Here is a 20,550-nt window from a genome sequence, read left to right on the forward strand (position 1 = left end):
CCAAGGATTTTTTTAGCCGAGACCAGCTGTGCGCAGCAGGTCCACTCAGAATTGTAGTAACTGTGTATCAACATGCTGGAATGCAGGCGTTAGATGGACGTTACAGGAAGCGACTGAAGCTAACAGTCTGAGCGGATATATCCGTACCTGGTCAGATAGTCATATGAGTGGGTACGGATTTATCCGTACCTGGGAGACAATGAGTTTAACATGCATATAAAACATACAACATGTAATCACTCAGCTCTCACTTATACATAGCGCATTTATACAACAAATGTAACACCATTAAAATCACCTCAAGTGAACATATCACTTTACTGTTTATACACCTGTATGACAAAAGACAACACAAACATGCGTCATAGAAAAAACAATAAAACTGTGCAGGAAAATTAATACACCAGCAAGATATTGAGGGACCCTGTACATCTCGCAACTCTTTCACACTTAATTCTGACGTCTTTGATTGCACAATCAGATCAAAAAAATTTCACAATTATAATACATGTATTCAAAATGTTCTCGTTTTGTCTCACCTATATAATCAGGAGAGTGTTAGTACTGAGCAGTGTTCGGCCGGCTGGACGTAGATAAAAACCTTTACTTTGAGGTTATTCTTTTCTTGAACATGTTCGTTGCAAAATCATTGTAGTGTCACACAGTAGCTTCCAGGATTTGATGACTGCTAGACATGACCCAGGTCTGGTTGATCCTGGTCAAATGTCAAGGTGACAGTTCGGTTGAGTTTGGGTCAATAAGTAGGAAATTATCATTTTCTTGACTGCTCAGAGAGCTAGAGCAGCAGATGATTTGTGACCCTCCACCACGAAATGAGTCACATGTCACCTCGCGCGGTTCTGCGCTAGGCTTAATATAAGTCCGGGGAGTGTCTGGTAACAGTGTGAGGGTCACCTTAGTCACAGGCTTATAACTCAAACAGTTTTCGCTCTTTTCTAAAACAGTTGTCACCACTGGATAGAGCATCAAAAACCCCTTAGGAAAATGTAAAAATATGAAAATCATGCAAAGGTGACATGCGACTCATTCCGTGGTGGAGGGTCACATTTGTTTGTGATATTTATTACACTTTGCTTTTGGGATTATCACAATTAATTTTATCAAATATTTCTTCTTTTCTGGAACTTGTGAGTTTAAACCTAATAGGAACAGTCTAAATCTATGATGACTTTTATAATCATGATTCCTAAAGATAAAGCCCCAAAATATGCTTGACACATTAGCTTGCAAAAATGACACCTATATCATCAGCCTGCAGGACTAACACAGGAGAGAAACAATTATTGTGGGACTTTTTTGTGCTTTGCAATAAAGTGTTGAAAGCAGCTCACTAGTTCCCATTCAAGAAGTAAAAACATGCCTCAGAGAAATTCGGAATTCCTTACAATTTGATATGTGGTAGGTCACTCATTTCTCGAGCTATGGTGAAAATGTGAATATCAAGTCCCATGCCAAAAAATGAAACTGCAGGCTGTTTCCCAACCCTACCCCCTAAATTTCGCGGTCGTCATTTTGCATTCCCCATATTCATAAAAATCAATACATTTCAATTTCAGAGATGAAAGCAAGCATAGCTTTCATATTTCGCATACTTATACCCTACAATGTCAACAAAATGTTTACCAGCATTCCATGACCTTGACACAAGGTCACAGGTGAGTTCCGAGACTCTATAACCACTTCAGTATTTTGCAAAAACACAAACAGAAAAGGATACAAATCCTATACTGAAAGGGTTGTACATTCTGTTTAAAATCCGGAAAATAGAAGATATTTATTCTTTGAATGGAATGCAGCAAAAAATGTACAGTACAAAGAAGTGTGCAATGTTTTATAGAGTTTTTTATATGAATTTTGTGAGCGCTATTAGATTTTTTCATTTAAAAAGTAAAAAAAATGCCTCAGAGATATTCCAAATGCCTTAAAATGTGATACGTTATAGCCCACTTATTTCTAGAGCTATGGTGAAAATGTGAACATCAAGTCCCATGCAAAAAAATGAAATTGCAGGCAATTTCCCAACCCTACCCCCTAAATTTCGCGGTCATTTTTCATTCCCCACATTCATAGACATCAACACATTTCAGAGATGAAAGCAAGCAGAGCTTTCATATTTCGCATACTTATAGCCTACGGTGTCAAAAATATGTTGACCAACATTCCATGACCTTGACCTTCACACAAGGTCACAGGCGAGTTCCGAAACTATGTAACCAGTTGGGTATTTTGCAAAAACACAAACAGAAAACGATTAAAAATCTCTACTTAAAGGGTTGTATATTCTGTTTAAAATACAGAAAGTAGACGAAAGTCATTTTTTGAATGGAATGCAGTGAGAAATGTACAGTACACAGACGGTTGCAATGTTTTATACTCATTGTGTACAGGCTGCTATAATGGCTGTTTTTCATTTAAAAAAGTAAAACAATGCCTCAGAGATATTGAAAATGCCTTAAAATATTATATGTTGTATCCCACACATTTCTCGAGCTATGCTGAAAATGTGAACATCAAGTCCATTGCAAAAAACTTTCTTTCTTTATTTGGTGTTTAACGTCGTTTTCAACCGTTCAAGGTTATATCGCGACGGGGAAAGGGGGCAGATGGGATAGAGCCACTTGTTAATTGTTTCTTGTTCACAAAAGCACTAATCAAAAAATTGCTCCAGGGGCTTGCAACGTAGTACAATATATGACCTTACTGGGAGAATGCAAGTTTCCAGTACAAAGGACTTAACATTTCTTACATACTGCTTGACTAAAATCTTTACAAACATTGACTATATTCTATACAAGAAACACTTAACAGGGGTAAAAGGAGAAACAGAATCCGTTAGTCGCCTCTTACGACATGCTGGGGAGCATCGGGTAAATTCTTCCCCCTAACCCGCGGGGGGAACGCAAAAGCTATTCCTAGCTGTTCCTGTCAATTGAAACAACTCTCCTGACAGGCACTTGAATGTTTTGCTACTCCCAAAGCGTTACAGAACAAAAGCCTAAAATGGAATTGTCCTTAACCTTGTGCTGACATACAAACACACGTGTACAAAAAGAACGCAAAAGTCTGCGACGTATTGGCGCTCAATTAAAAACACGAGGTTTTGCGTCATTTTGTCAGCATTTTGTCATGTTGACGTCAATGAAATTGGGTAATAGTGACGCAAATGATCAAATCAAGACACAAAGAAACCATTGCAGCATCCGGTCTCGTTTCATCTGTGACTGCCAATGAGAGTTGATGAACGAGACAAAGCTATGCAGTTTCCTGTTGCAACCGAGACTATTTCACAAGTAGGCAGCCCCCTTAAACAGTCAGCATCACACATAATTGGCAAACTTTGACAAAACTGACATGTTTAATGGCTCATTGATTATAATTGTCTGTGTCAATTAGTGGCCAACTTATTTTTCAAATGCAAAGGCAAACAGAATACACATAAAAATATTAATACAATGACCCCTCCCCCTTTCATTCTGAATTAAACAAAAGCAATCAGATTATGTTATTGCATTCATGCTGACTTAACATTTTTTTTACAAACAAACTAAGAAACAAATAAAATAAAATAAAATAAACTATCAAACATCAACAAACTAATCAAAATGATCAACCAGACAACTAACCTACCACCATGCATCTCCCTAGCCATTATTAGCAAAAACAATTTGATCAAGGAAAACAAAACAGAGGGGAAAAAAGAAATGCTGCTGGTGGGTGCAAGTATCTTTGGTTCTAACATACAAAAACAGCTAAAAAGAAAATAAAGTTATCAAATAAAAATTAAACGGCACACATACATGTATGTAACTATAAATCCTGGCGTGTATTATAGCTGATACAGTACACTAGCACATGCATTGACCTTTGATAGAGTGCATATAGACATGAAACTAAGAATTAATAAAACACAATAAGGTAGAAGCCACAAATTAAGGCTTTGTGCTTTTTCTTTTTTTCCTGCTAGATTATTCAATCATTGCTGTTCGCCTTGAACGCTACACTTGGAAAACAGATTCAGTGGAACTGGCACTTGTACAGACTGAATAGTTCTACATGTATAAAAGATTACAACTGAACTGTCCCAAAAACTAAGCAGAACAGACAAACATAACAAGAAATTGCACAACAAATTAGAGAAAATTGCTTAAATCAACAAAACATACTTTATGCCACAGCATGCAACAACATTTTTAAAGTGTAAATTACTGCTGATGGTGCGTGTGTTGGTGTGCATGGCTGGAGTAAATGTTTCTTAACCGCAATGTCAAGACAAATTCCCAACCTTGGGCATATAAAGATTCTGTTTTCTGTATTCTGTACGTATTGAGAGAGAAAAAAATGGTGATTTTGTGCTTTAACATTCTTCTTCTACAATCACAGTGTAATATGTTTAAGGAGCAAGCCTAAACATTAAACAATTCACACAAACATTCTGTCAACAAAACATACACTATAGTTGCTGCCTCAATAAAGTTTGAGTTTTAATGTGCAATTTAACACAAAAATCACAATTGATGCTGATTATAACAAATTATAAATGCAACTGTTGCTGCTGTTTGTAGTGATAATAATGAAAATTTAAATGATCTATGTATAAGGATAATGTGTTTAAATACAAACAGAAAAAAATCACAAACAAAGGTTTTCACAAACTGAAAGTGCATGTGCATGAATCGAGGCTTCAAAAGTTTGGAAATCCAGATCACGAAACTCATAAATAATACTCACTTCTTACATTGAGACCAGGCTTTCTTTCATTTCTCAGTGTGAATAATTCCAAGAGTGAAACCATTACAGCCTTTGGACACATTCAATCAGCGTGTTTCATCGCTTACACAAGTTTACGTTGGCAGCATGCCTGAATCAAATACATTGTACCCCATTATTTTAAAGTCGGAAAAGACAAAAACAACAGGCATCAAAGAGCGCAGCGCTTATTTTGGTTGCACGACTAATTCTTTGCTGTGATATACTATGTCTTAATTAGGTAACAGATAATTAATTTTTTAATTCCTGGAGTGTCTTGTCATATTTGACTGGTTTTGCTTTAGATAATGGTCCGGAAGTAATTACAGTACCCTGCCATACATTGACACGAAAACGAAGTTTTACAACCCCCCCCCCCCCCCCCCCCCCCCCCCCCCCCATACTGACAGTATCAAGAAGGCGACACAGCATATCCACGTCCGACATAGTTGTATGGTGCATACATGCTGTATCCACGCAAGTGTCTGCAGAAATTGCACATTGTTTCCCTCAAGAAGACAATGGATGCCAGAAGTGCAAAACACATCAGGTAGAGGGCAAATATCACAATGTATATCAGTGGACTGATCACCATGGTAGCGGGTGACTGCACAGTCATGGGTCAAGGCTGTCTGGTGGAACATCAAAATTCTGAGAGATTTGTTGTCACAAGGTTGCCTGAGTTCCCAGACGTTGCTGTTCATGCACTGGGTTTTGTGTCAGGACAATGTGTATCTAACTTGAGCAGAAGATTCTGTTCAGCGAAGATACATTAGAGTCTCTGAACAGAGAGATCAAATTTGTGTGTACGTACATCACAGTTTCATACAGCGAAAACATAGCAAAGTACCCATGACCGGACAATACTGTTGGATCACATCGCAGGTGTCATAGAACATTGGAGACACGCACCTGATTTACAGTCTTACAGACTTAAGCACCAGAGCTGTTGACCAATCAAAGTCAGCAATGACCGCTGTGAACACTGCCATGTTAACAGGACACGAAAGAAGTACTGCTGGCATGTCTAAAGTCAGTAACTGTTCACCAAGAAAAGTGCTACTCATTACACAAGAATATTTTGTTGCATGACTGACAATATTAACATGCAGTTGTCACGGTGATAACAAGCCTACTGGAGGACTTCACATTAAAGGCATCAATGAGGTATTATATATATTTCTCTGGTACTTGCATGATCAGTTCAACACATTTTTGTCTGTATAGTTTCTCGTGGCTGTAGTTACAGTCAGACGGAATGGTCATCTATTGGCTTTGAAGTGCACAGGACCGTCAAAACAGCACAGACAATTTTGTTCCACAGTATATATATATCCAAGAGAAAGTCTGTTCTCAGTCAACACCATTCTGGTCACGTCATCCCCTGTGGAGTCATCCCCTGTGGAGCTTCTGATCTCATAAGATGAAAATAATTCTGCAACAAAGAGAAAACAATCTTTGAGTCTAATTCATCATAAGTTTACATGATTAGCCTGCTCACCTTAGCCAGTGTTTTTGTAAGAATAAAAAGTCCCATCTGCATAACATACAAGCCAAAATGTAATTCCTCAATAGCATACCAGTTAGGTTTTAGAATGTGCAGTTTAATCTGGATTTTACCCCACGAAAAACAAATTATTGTATTAGTCACCCATCTGTCAACAAAAAAAAAGCATGACTTTTTCTCTCATAACTGTCAACAAATCTTAGCACAATCGTTTTGAATATATTTTCCATTACTTCGAGAAATTGCTCATCAACCTTGCATCTTAGTATGTTAACCAGTAAAGTGGAAAACTGCATGATGATTGATACTCAGTCAAATTTCTGAAAATGCCATTCTCTGTATCTTGAGGTCATTTAGTGCAGTTGAAACATTAAGCTTGTGTCTATTGCTCATAAACTGTGTTTTCCATCCACTGAAGTCTTCTAACCAGTCACACACAGCAGCATTTTTGGCAGTCATTAACGGAAACAGGAACTGCTGATAACTCACAACCAAATAAAAATGTCATCCTTTGTATCTTGAAGTTACTGAGCGGTTAGAGCAAGCCTCAACTGCAGCTGCCGCCTGAAATAAAGACGTTTGTTTTTCAGGTCAGTATGTCCTGAACAAATGTTGCATCAGTTATACCTGTGTAGTCAGGATCTACCTAATTCCCATTGTGCTCATCTTACTCGAGATAACACATATGGCAGGTAAATAACTGGGAGATGGGAGTGGAGGGGGGCAAAAAATTGAGATTATAGCTGAAATCTAAACTTTGGCAAAAAAAGAGAAAAATAAAACTGTAAGCCATAAAACCTTGGACCCGTGACACATCATAAGTGATGAGTAAGGAAAAGCTGTACTTTCGTCATTGCCGCTGTTCTTCTTGTTGCACACACACACACACACACACACACACACACACACACACACACTTATGAGACTTACTGTGCTATTGATAAAACAGCAACAAATAGTTTATCATTAACCTTTGCCGGATGCCGCTTTTGACTACACACTCCCGACGATGCGGGTTTGTCTGAACCCATACAGTTGAAAGAGGGTTTTTACCGTTTATTCCTCTAACGACGATGCGGGTTTGTCTGAACCCATACATTTGAAAGAGGGTTTTTACCGTTTATTTCTCTAACGACGGGGTGGGTTCAGGGAAACCCACAGCGCTACTTCAGTGGTTGCATCGAGTTTCTCCCTTCACCGACCTCTTGCAGGGGAGGGAGAGGGGGAGGGAGAGGGGGAGGGAGAGACTGAGAGACTAAGAAAGAGAGAGAGAGAGAGAGAGAGAGAGACTAAGAAAGAGAGAGAGAGAGACTAAGAAAGAGAGAGAGAGAGACTAGGAAAGAGAGAGAGAGACTAAGAAAGAGAGAGAGAGACTAAGAAAGAGAGAGAGAGAGAGTCTAAGAAAGAGAGTGAGAGACTAAGAAAAAGAGAGAGAGAGACTAAGAAAGAGAGAGAGGGAGACTAAGAAAGAGAGAGAGAGACTAAGAAAGAGAGAGAGACTAAGAAAGAGAGAGAGAGACTAAGAAAGACTTAAGAGAGAGAGACTAAGAAAGAGAGAGAGAGACTAAGAAAGAGAGAGAGACTAAGAAAGAGGAAGAGAGAGACTAAGAAAGAGAGAGAGAGAGAGATACTAAGAAAGAGAGAGAGAGACTAAGAAAGATAGAGAGAGAGACAAATAAAGAGAGAGAGAGACAAATAAAGAGAGAGAGAGACTAAGAAAGAGAGAGAGAGAGACTAAGAAAGAGAGAGAGAGACTAAGAAAGAGAGAGAGAGACTAAGAGAGAGAGAGAGAGACTAAGAAAGAGAGAGAGAGACTAAGACAGAGAGAGAGAGAGAGACTAAGAAAGAGAGAGAGGGAGACTAAGAAAGAGAGAGAGACTAAGAAAGAGAGAGAGAGAGACAAAGAAAGAGAGAGAGAGAGAGACTAAGAAAGAGAGAGAGAGAGACTAAGAAAGAAAGAGAGAGAGAGAGAGACTAAGAAAGAGAGAGAGAGAGAGACTAAGAAAGAGAGAGAGAGAGAGACTAAGAAAGAGAAAGAGAGAGACTAAAAAAGAGAGAGAGAGACTAAGAAAGAGAGAGAGAGAGACTAAGAGAGAGAAAGAGAGACAAAGAAAGAGAGAGAGACTAAGAGAGAGAGAGACTAAGAAAGAGAGAGAGAGACTTAGAGAGAGAGAGAGAGAGAGAGAGACTAAGAAAGAGAGAGAGACTAAGACAGAGAGAGACTAAGAAAGAGAGAGAGAGAGAGACTAAGAAAGAGAGAGCGAGAGACTAAGAAAGAGAGAGAGACTAAGAAAGAGAGAGAGAGAGACTAAGAAAGAGAGAGAGAGAGAGACTAAGAAAGAGAGAGAGAGACTAAGAAAGAGAGAGAGAGAGAGCGAGACTAAGAAAGAGAGAGAGAGAGACTAAGAAAGAGAGAGAGAGACTAAGAAAGAGCTAGAGAGAGAGAGAGAGAGACTAAGAAAGAGAGAGAGAGATGAAGAAAGAGAGAGAGAGACTAAGAAAGAGAGAGGGATAGAGACTAAAAAAAAAGAGAGAGAGAGACTAAGAAAGAGAGAGAGAGACTAAGAAAGAGAGAGAAAGAGAGACTAAGAAAGAGAGAGAGACTAAGAGAGAGAGACTAAGAAAGAGAGAGAGAGACTAAGAGAGAGAGAGAGAGACTAAGAAAGAAAGAGAGAGAGAATAAGAAAGAGAGAGAGAGACTAAGAAAGAGAGAGAGAGGCTAAGAAAGAGAGAGAGCGAGAGACTAAGAAAGAGAGAGAGAGACTAAGAGAGAGAGAGAGACTAAGAAAGAGAGAGAGAGACTAAGAAAGAGAGAGACTAAGAGAGAGAGACAGAGAGAGAGACTAAGAGAGAGAGACAGAGACTAAGAGAGAGAGACTAAGAGAGACAGAGAGAGAGACAGACAGAGAGAGAGAGACAGAGACAGACAGTCAGATAGACAGACAGTCAGATAGACGGATAGACAGACAGACAGACAGACAGAGCAACTGACAACAGACATACAGACAGAGAGATACGGACAGACAAACAGAGAGACAGACAGTCTCTTGGAGACAAACAGGCAGACAGACACTGTTCCGCCGCTTTGGTAATTATGGGTGTAGCAGAACCCGCGCCGTCGGCAGAGGGATAGTTACAATCACTACTACTCTATAAAAGTATGGGTATGTGTGAACCCGCGCCATCGGTAGTGTTTATGTAAATTATCATAATCAATTAATTCTGATGTTTTGTCATGTACACACTAAAAATTTGCAGACAGAGAGCAAATTAGGTGTGTGAGAGATACTTAAAATTTCAAAACGATACCTTTAATGGTTCCAGAGTTACAATGATTTTAGTGTGTCTCTGGGTACACTGGTGAACCCAGGAAGCACGGCAAAGGTTAATGCTCATAATACTTTCCCACGAAAAAATATGTTCAACTTAGGAAAGAAACTCATTATTTATAATCCATTATTTCTTGTCCAACCAAAAAATCTTTTTTAACTTAGAAAAGAACCTCAATACTTGTAAATCCATTCTTCTGAGTGCAAGAAAAAAAATCCGTATCTAAAATATTCCATGTGCCTGTTATCTGTTAGTTCTTAGTTGTTCGCAACTAATCTCCCTGCATTGTTTGTCAAATATCATCTTGACCTGGGAGTGAAAAGAACAAGGTCACCACTATCCACTCTCATGTTTGACACTAAAACTTTATTTCCTGGCCCCTATTGTTCAAGTTTAGAAGCACTGAATTGTGAGGTGTATTTGGTTGTTTTAACCCTCTCTTTCTCTCTCTCTCTGTGCATGCCGATGTGGCATGCATTCACCTATTTTTTGTTGTAATTACGTTTGATCAAGCCATTGCACGATGTAAAAAGAAGTAAACCGTGTTTTTCTTGTTGTGACCCGTTTTGTGGAGCGTTAATAGTTTTACGTGTAATTCACGTGCTCCTTGTTCAGTTGTTGTGACCTGGTTTTGGTCGGAGTGTCACAAACTGCGTCGTTTAGTTCTAGAACACCGTGAGATTCACGTGCTCTTTTCCGTGTTTTGATTTTGAGGTGAGCCCTGCGAATCTGCGTTGCAAGTTTTAGAATACGTGTGACTCACGTGTTTTTAGCTTTGTGATGTCAGCTAGTTCCTTGATGTTCTTTCTGTTAAATATACCGTTTTAAGTTTTGGGCATGCACGGAGTGCGTGATCGGTTACTGATTGGTTGTAAAATAGTAGTTTCACCCGATTCTGTCTTAGGAATGTTGTTGGTTGGTCAATCCGGTGACCTTTGACTTTTGAATAACTATTCCATGTTAGGTTTTTGTTTCCATAAATACCGCTGCTTGACTCCTGTCTCGTCAGTCGATCTGAGGGTTTTAGGAAGCGTTTGGTTTTGATGTAAACGTATGAAGGTTATCAAGTGAACCAACGGAGTGTTTCTTATGTTTTAACGTCAACGTAATGTTCTTGGAGACAGTTGTTTCTCAAGTGTGAATCGTTTTGTGCCCTTCGTTTGTGAGGCAACACGTTTTTGGTACTGCTGGTCAACCCACACAGCGCATAAGGTAATTTTGTTGTTACTTGTTTGTGTTGTGTTTTGGTCGCCATTTTGTAATGACTTTGTGAGTTGTTTATGTATAACGTGAGTTGAAAGTCTGACTTGTTGTAGTGTTTCTTTATTGTGTGTTCAACTGTTCTAGTGTTGTGAACGTACAGCAATGTTTTGTAGACGCTAGAAAGTCGCTAATGTTTATAATGATAACTTGTGTTTTCTGTGGTTAACGAAGTTCGAAGTGAAACGTTTTCTCCGACTTTTTCAGCCTTACGTTAAAAGAATTTAGGTAAAAGAAGCTTGCGGTCTGTGGTGATCGTTTGTAAACGGGCTTATTTCTTGTAACGTTATTGAGGGAAAGTGGATGAGTAAATATCTTGTTTGTGACTTTGATTAACGCAGGAACGTTGTCGTTAGACTTTTTTGGTATGACAGTTTGCTTTGTATTCCTGGCCTGATGAGTCAACGTTTTTGTATTTTTCTGAAAGTAGCCATTTTGGTTTTAAACGTATGTATGCTAAGTTTCTTGAGTATTCTTAGTGCTTATGGTATTGTTGAACGTACGGAACGTAATTCTTTATTGTTGTTGAACGTACAGAACGTAACTCTTTATTGTTGTTGAAGGACTAACCAACGAGTGTTTGGTAATTGTAACTTTCGTGTCTGTTTGTCTTCGCCTGTCTTGTGATTGTTTATTTTTCTTGTATTTACTTCTCGTGTCTTGTTCATGCATTTTAATACCTTTTGCCATGTCTAATAATTTGTTTTCTTTTCTCTTTTTCTTTCTGTCCATAAGTTTTTTACCGCAATAAGTAGTATCGCAATACGTAGTATCGCATTACGTGGTACTGTAACTATATATCTATACATTACTGATCCCTAGTGTCAGATGTAAAATAATAAACCAGTACTTTTGCGCGTTATCGCTTGTAACCTGTGTTTGTCATTTCGTATGAACAATATGTAGTACCAGCCTCGCTCACGAAGGCGCGCACAGTAAAAAACTTTAGTTGCTGTCGTCCAGTAAAAAACTTTAGTTGCTGTCGTCCAGTAAAAAACTTTAGTTGCTGTCGCCCAGTAAAAAACTTTAGTTGCTGTCGCCCAGTAAAAAACTTAGCTGCTGACGCCCAGTGAAAGAACTTTAGCTAAAGTAAACAAACTTAGCTGAAGTCCAGCCAAGTGAATGTAAAGAACTTTTGTTATTGACGCTCAATGAACGTAAACGTAGCTGTTGATAACCAGCAAAAGACTTTATTGTTACCTGTCACTGTGTTAGTGAACCATAGTTTGACACAGATCAACTTGTCGGTTAGAGATCTTCCTACTCCATATCCGGCGCATCTTTTGTGACTTTTGTGTATTATCCCAAACGACCCTCAGATCGATTCATTTTACTTTATAAACAGATAAACCTTATGTAGGTTTTTAGTGCTTTTGAATAAGCGAACATTGTAATGGAGGAGATTCCAGCAGATAAACCATTGGAAGCTTCAGGTTATGACATTAACGGCGATGAAGATGAACATTCTCAAAGGCCTAGGCGTGACATTAAGCCTACTGAAAAAGGTAGAGAGTACCAGATTGAGATCAAAACTAGAAACTTTGCAAGACAACGAACATTCTTGGAACGAGCAATCGGTGAGGTAGTAACAGAGCTTAACCAAGAAACTCCTAATCAAGAGTCGTTAACCAGTCAAAAACAAATTGTTTTGAGCATGTACAAGGATCTTGGTGACATAGAGAAAGGTCTTCGTAGTATTGGTAGCGGTGAAACCATTCAGGAAAGTTGGGATGATGTTCAGAGAACAGTTCAGAACATTATGTTTGACATTGATCGAGCTCTTGACAGACAAACGACTAGTGTGCAGGTGGCTAAGGAGCCTACTTCCAGGCATAGCAGTGTTACACCTAGCGTTGGGTCATCCACCCACAAGTCAGCCAGTGTTAAGTCTGCCATTCATAAAGTAGCTAGCATTACTTCAGCCATCCACAAGTCAGCTAGCCACAAGTCAGGTATCAGGAGATCAGGTAGCCAAGTAGCTTCTCGCGCCGAGTCTCTCCGCTCTAAAAGTGTTAGCTCTGAAGACACTAAATTGGCTCTTAAACTAGAGGCTGCTTCCCTGGCCATAAAAGTGGAAGGTGACGCAATAAAGGAAGCTCAGTTTAGTGAACTGGATCTCTTACAACAACAATATGCTGAGAGAACAGCAGCTAGGCTGATCGAAGAAACTGCTAGGCAGGCTAAGGAAGCTGAAAAAGACACAGCTAGGCAGGCTAAGGAAGCTGAGAGAATAGCAGCTAGACAGGCCGAAGACGCAGCTGAAGCAGCTCTTGAAGATATTAAACAGAAAAAGGCTTTGAGACAAATTCAGTCCACCGAATTGAAAATTAGCTTAAGAGAACAACAAGCTATGTTACAAGTATTGGAACAAGGTGAATCCGTTCAGCAGGATCTCCCTGATCTACCGTCAGTTGATTTGTTGAACACTAGGTTCCACCCTCGTCCTTTCGTTCCCTTGTACAGTCTTGTAGCCCCTCCTCTTAACAATGAGCAAACAGCGATAGGAATAGGGACAGGTGCTGCCGTCATTGCTGACCAAGGGACACACCAGCCAGCCTTGGACGCCACGTCTGTTCCTGTCTGCCAAGCCGCCAGCACCCATGACATCTCGACTGTCAACGTCAACGCTGCTGTCACCAACTTCGTCGCAGGAACCACAACGACTGAGCCACAACAGCACGCGTTACCTGTCGTGGACCTCGTCGTTGGAGTCAGCGCCTCGACAAGCGCCGCTACTACCAACAACGCCACCTACGAGGCGTACGGACCTCAACGTAGAGAGGATGTCAACGCCCCCCATCACGTCGGAATGAGCGCTCCTTTCGTCCATCAGGAGCCCTTCACACCTAACTACACGACGGCTGCAACTACATCCTCCATGCGGCCTACAGCGCTGCTGACCACACTGCAGCACCCTCTCGGTGCATACACTGGTCAGCCGCCTCTGCACAACGTTGGACACTCAACGACAAGCGTCACAGGCTCTCGCCCGCCTGATCTCGACCACACAGGTTGGTCCTATCACCTACCAGAGACAAGGGAAGGTGATGAGACGCAAGAACGACACACCTACTTCCCAGAAGAACGTCACCAACGCATGGACCACAGACGTTTTCAAGTGACCCCACCCTGTTTCCCCTATGATACCCACCTACATCCCAAACCAGAGCCTTTCGTGCCCACATTCCTGGACCCACATCAGACCACCCCCAAAGTTATTTGGGGAAACGAAAACGCAAGGCCCCCTGCGTACATGAACTTTGACAAGGAATGTCATGCAGATCGTCCATTTGCCTCCTACCCCCCGTCTGCGTACTACCAACGTCCACGTGCTACTCCTGCCAAGCAGGACACTCCTATGGACTCTCTCGCCAAAACCCTATCAGACGCTCTGATGATCAACCGTTTGCCGATGCAGGAGCCGTGCATTTTTGTTGGTGACCCTCTCCAATATCCAATTTGGAGGTCGTCGTTTTCGTTCCTCATCGAGAGACAAAACATAACCAGCAGTGAGAAGTTATTGTATCTGCAACGGTACATCGGAGGTCAAGCAAAGGAGGCCGTGACCGGCTTCTTTCTGCTAAGAGAAGGTGATGCCTACGAGAGAGCCATGGAAGTGCTGGAAAATCGGTTCGGCAACTCATACGTCGTTTCGCAAGCTTTCCGGACCAAGCTGGACGAATGGACCCCAGTCAAAAGCAAAGATCCCAAGGGACTCAGAAGTCTGGCCGATTTCTTGCAGCAATGTTCCGTTGCTGCCCAGGAAGTTGGTGGACTGAGCATCCTGGATGATGCCCAGTACTTACGGAAGATCGTCGGAAAGCTCCCAGACTGGATGAGTCACAGATGGTCTAGAACAGTTGCTCGAACTAAGGTTGAAAAGAAGAGGTATCCTCTGTTCAATGAACTCGTGTCGTTCATTACCCTCGAAGCAGACATTTCTAACGACCCTGTTTTCGGCTTGACAAGTGCATCGGGGACACCAAGAAAGTTCACAACGAACCTGTCAACCCTGACAGAGGATGTCTCCGCATGTCTGCACTGTCAACTTCCGGACCATGACGCTGGGACATGTAAGGAACTCATAGAGAAGCCTCTGGTTGAGATACGAGATTTTCTGTTCAAGAACCGTATCTGCTACGGATGTCTGAGAAGCAAGGATCACCAGAGCCATCAATGTAAGCAGAAACAGACGTGCAAGAAGTGCAAGAAGGCTCATCCCACTTGTCTTCACGATGACAATTTCAAATATCAGAACAGTATGAGTGAAAACAAAGGGGCGAGTGAACACAAGAACAATTACCGTACCTCTGCTGCTGACGTTCAAGAGCCACTGTCATCGTCGACCCCTACGGTGTCTGCTCTTAAGGCCAGCGAGGAAAACAGCATCGGTTTCACGTCTATGATCGTTCCCGTTCTCGTTTCCAGTGACTCTAACCCCAACGTAGAAGTGCTGACGTACGCACTACTGGACACTATGTCCAACGCCACTTTTGTAGTGCAGTCAGTGGCTGAAGAAGTTAAAGCCAAATCGCAGCCGACTACACTCAGGGTCTCCACACTGACTGAGGACAATGCTGTGGTCTCCGGCAGGAAGTACTCTGGATTGCGTGTCCGCTCTCCTACCTCCAGTGAGTTTGTCAGGCTCCCTTCTGCCATCTCACGACCTTATCTGACCGTTGACCCCACTCATATCCCCACCTCAGAGACTGTCAAAGCTTACCCACATCTCCAACACCTGTCTCCTAAACTGCCCCCCTTGTACCCTGACTGCGAAGCAGGCCTCCTCATTGGCTACGACTGCGCTGAAGCCCTCATGCCCCTAAACGTTGTCCAAGGACTGCCATTCGCAGTAGAGACTAAGTTAGGTTGGAGCATCGTCGGCAAGGCACCGCATTCCGTCGCCTTTGATGGCATAGCCTCGTCCATGCGCGTCATCGTCAAGCCAGGATCGAGGGAAGAAGAACGTGTAGCTCACGTCTACAAGGTACAGGTGGACGAAGTCTCGTGTACTGACCCATTACATGTTATGGAAAGAGACTTTGCAAGTGACTCAGGATCCATGTCCCAGGACGATGTAAAGTTCAAGAAGATCGTGAAGGTCAACGAAGCTGGTCACTACGAGATGCTCTTACCATTTCGACCAGAGAAACCGTCCCTCCCCGACAACAGAAGTGCCGCAGTCAAGCATCTGAAGGGCCTGAAACGCCAGAAAAAACGAGGGTACCGTGATGACTGCGTCAAGGTCATGACATTAATCTTGTACGGGCTGATCGTGACGTGTTTTGCCTCTAGGGCAATCCACATTGAAACCCTGGATGACATGTCAAGTGATTCCTTCATCAACGCCCTACGCATTGTTGTCTTGCATGACCAGAACTTGTGCAGATCAGAGTGGTGCATGGCTCGTGTAGTCGAAGTGATGCCGGGATCTGATGGACTGGTCAGACGAGTGAAAGTGCATGTTGGAACAAAGGCTCTAGACAATCACGGCCGTCCCACTGGTGATAGTCGCATATTAGAGCGACCTATTCACAAAATGACTGTGTTAGTTGATCGTGAAAATCACAAAGACAAAGCTGTGTAAGCGAACTGAAAGAACATTGAACTTTGGAGTGTTTTTCCAATTTGACAGTTGTAGATTGTTGCAGTTTGTTTTTATACCAGATGATGTAACAGACATTTATGGTTTAAGTGGTGCGGGTTTTTTTTTATGCCGTCGAGTAATGACTAACGGCATTTAGTTGAAACGAGATGTGTTGAAACACTGAAAATGATTGAACCGTAATATTGCTGTGTAAATGTTTTGCAACACAATGGTTTTGAGTTGTAAATTTGAAATGTCTAAATCTGCGTTATTCTTCTTTTGATATAAGGAATGTGTTTGTACAAAGGTTTTTTGAAGTAAATTATATTAATATAATTTCCGGTGGGAGTGTGCATGCCGATGTGGCATGCATTCACCTATTTTTTGTTGTAATTACGTTTGATCAAGCCATTGCACGATGTAAAAAGAAGTAAACCGTGTTTTTCTTGTTGTGACCCGTTTTGTGGAGCGTTAATATTTTTACGTGTAATTCACGTGCTCCTTGTTCAGTTGTTGTGACCTGGTTTTGGTCGGAGTGTCACAAACTGCGTCGTTTAGTTCTAGAACACCGTGAGATTCACGTGCTCTTTTCCGTGTTTTGATTTTGAGGTGAGCCCTGCGAATCTGCGTTGCAAGTTTTAGAATACGTGTGACTCACGTGTTTTTAGCTTTGTGATGTCAGCTAGTTCCTTGATGTTCTTTCTGTTAAATATACCGTTTTAAGTTTTGGGCATGCACGGAGTGCGTGATCGGTTACTGATTGGTTGTAAAATAGTAGTTTCACCCGATTCTGTCTTAGGAATGTTGTTGGTTGGTCAATCCGGTGACCTTTGACTTTTGAATAACTATTCCATGTTAGGTTTTTGTTTCCATAAATACCGCTGCTTGACTCCTGTCTCGTCAGTCGATCTGAGGGTTTTAGGAAGCGTTTGGTTTTGATGTAAACGTATGAAGGTTATCAAGTGAACCAACGGAGTGTTTCTTATGTTTTAACGTCAACGTAATGTTCTTGGAGACAGTTGTTTCTCAAGTGTGAATCGTTTTGTGCCCTTCGTTTGTGAGGCAACACGTTTTTGGTACTGCTGGTCAACCCACACAGCGCATAAGGTAATTTTGTTGTTACTTGTTTGTGTTGTGTTTTGGTCGCCATTTTGTAATGACTTTGTGAGTTGTTTATGTATAACGTGAGTTGAAAGTCTGACTTGTTGTAGTGTTTCTTTATTGTGTGTTCAACTGTTCTAGTGTTGTGAACGTACAGCAATGTTTTGTAGACGCTAGAAAGTCGCTAATGTTTATAATGATAACTTGTGTTTTCTGTGGTTAACGAAGTTCGAAGTGAAACGTTTTCTCCGACTTTTTCAGCCTTACGTTAAAAGAATTTAGGTAAAAGAAGCTTGCGGTCTGTGGTGATCGTTTGTAAACGGGCTTATTTCTTGTAACGTTATTGAGGGAAAGTGGATGAGTAAATATCTTGTTTGTGACTTTGATTAACGCAGGAACGTTGTCGTTAGACTTTTTTGGTATGACAGTTTGCTTTGTATTCCTGGCCTGATGAGTCAACGTTTTTGTATTTTTCTGAAAGTAGCCATTTTGGTTTTAAACGTATGTATGCTAAGTTTCTTGAGTATTCTTAGTGCTTATGGTATTGTTGAACGTACGGAACGTAATTCTTTATTGTTGTTGAACGTACAGAACGTAACTCTTTATTGTTGTTGAAGGACTAACCAACGAGTGTTTGGTAATTGTAACTTTCGTGTCTGTTTGTCTTCGCCTGTCTTGTGATTGTTTATTTTTCTTGTATTTACTTCTCGTGTCTTGTTCATGCATTTTAATACCTTTTGCCATGTCTAATAATTTGTTTTCTTTTCTCTTTTTCTTTCTGTCCATAAGTTTTTTACCGCAATAAGTAGTATCGCAATACGTAGTATCGCATTACGTGGTACTGTAACTATATATCTATACATTACTGATCCCTAGTGTCAGATGTAAAATAATAAACCAGTACTTTTGCGCGTTATCGCTTGTAACCTGTGTTTGTCATTTCGTATGAACAATATGTAGTACCAGCCTCGCTCACGAAGGCGCGCACACTCTCTTTCTCTCTCTCTAACACACACACACACACACACATATACACACACACACAGTACACATATACACACATACACACAACCACCACCACCACCGCCAGACAAAAAATATGCACACAAACTTGCTGTAACTCAGGACCCGACCTGCATCTGGGAAGAAACACACATAAAGGGGATGGGGGTTTGGTGTGGCAGGGTGGTTGGTTTGGTAGGGGGCTTGGGGATGCAACGGAATGGTGGGGTGGGGTACAAACTGAGGGACAAATGATCAGACAGACAGCTGACAAATGGTGTATATCTGTCACCTTCTTTTCAATGTGTTCCTGTTCATACACTTTATGCTTAAGAGAAATCTCAATACTACACCCAATAAACGGGTTTGTGGGAAAACAAGCAAACAAACTAACAAACAACCAAACAATGGTTTCTTCATTTCCGTATCGTGCACCTATGCCTGGCCTGGCAAGGCCACCTACATCCATTGTGTTGTTGATGGGTATGTGCCAAGAGATAATTATGACAGAAATGTGTGTCAGCTCTGCCCAGTGCACAAGATTTGTGTACATGTATACACACATTTTGTGTGGATGCTTGTTTTTGCATACAGATTATTTATCAGAACTATCTTTTGATCTGTCGAAGGATCTATGATCCGAAACGTCATGTTTGTTTTTTGTTTTCAGTAAAGAATCAACTCATCACCGACTTCTTTTCTTATTTATCAGAACTATGTTTTCCATAAATACATGTCTCATCGTTTTGTTTGTGATTATGCCTCATGAGTTTGCTGGTCGTGTGTGTGTGTGTGTGTGTGTGTGTGTGTGTGTGTGTGTGTGTGTGTGTGTTGTGTCAGGGATCACTACTGCTCAGAGAGTATATATATACATTAAACAGAAGATTAGAAGAGAAAAGCTTCAGTACACACACAATTCCAATACTGTAATGAGCCTTGTGGTTGTGAGCGAATCAAGGTCTGCATTGTTCAAACCTGCATGTCTACCTGTCAGTAAGCTGCTGTGGTTCCCTTACTGGTGAACATCTCCATATCCCCCTCACACGCCCACATACACCTACACCCATACCCACCCAAATGATGGTATACAAACCTAAAAGCTTCTAAGTGGGTCACTGTGACATACCAGTTTTCAAGCTTACACTTGTACTTCTCGTTATTGGTCTAGCTTTCGTGGTTGGATATGGTGTTTTCACACACACACCCACACACCCGCATCAACACAGGGAGGGGAAGGGGGCAGCACAGGGGGGCAGTAACGTTGACATGTTGCTGTCAATGCAAGGCTGCCTCAGCCGCGAAAACCGAGAAAGCAAAAACTAGAAACGCAGTTTCATAACTAAAAATAAATATTTCCCTCACAATCCACAAAATTCATGCTGACTGAAAATCTTCACGAAACAGTTATAGGCCTATAAATTACGAACCCATGCATAAGAACGGATACATCGACATAATTCAACAAGCTAGACTGAGGCACACAAAAAGACTAGGGTTTAAACCCACGGAAGTGTAAAATGTATACCCGACTGACCGCCGCACAAGAAGCAGGCTGAGCTAGCTGCAAGTTCACCAAGCACACATAAACAGTACCGAACCTTTTCTCCTGCATGCCACTCCGCTGAGACTGATCTGTCACTGCACTTTCTTCAGATGTCCTTATCGTCTACAGCATTCCATTCCTTCTCAGTGCCAGCGTCCCAGCTTTTGTTGTGGCCGAGAAACTCGCGAGGGCGCTACTTACTATAATGACCTATGACCGTAAAATGCTAGCGCGTTTTTCCGTAGCCTTGACCTTACGAGTCGGATTCCCCCTTCTCTCAGAGGCTAAAATACAGGCGCTTGCACGCAAATAATCTGAAGTGGTGTAAAGAAAGAGATAGTGTTCGGGTTGGGGGAGGGCGGGGGAGGGGAAAATAGGAAAGATGGCGCTAGGAACAATATTCAACATGATGTTTTCATGTTCTGTACTGACCCATCTCATTAGTTAAACAAA

General features: G+C 41.4%; 1 long non-coding RNA gene across 1 annotated transcript in view; it reads right to left on the reverse strand.

Annotated features, from left to right (window-relative positions):
* LOC138959650 (uncharacterized) overlaps positions 1-20,301 on the reverse strand; it is a 52,246-nt gene extending 31,945 nt beyond the window's left edge. The window contains exon 1 of the long non-coding RNA XR_011453766.1: positions 20,153-20,301. This is a non-coding gene — a long non-coding RNA (uncharacterized lncRNA). The remainder of the gene's footprint in view (positions 1-20,152) is intronic.
* Positions 20,302-20,550: the final 249 nt, after the last annotated feature.

Source organism: Littorina saxatilis, linkage group LG2 (genome assembly GCF_037325665.1).
Source record: "Littorina saxatilis isolate snail1 linkage group LG2, US_GU_Lsax_2.0, whole genome shotgun sequence".
Classification (NCBI taxonomy): domain Eukaryota; kingdom Metazoa; phylum Mollusca; class Gastropoda; order Littorinimorpha; family Littorinidae; genus Littorina; species Littorina saxatilis.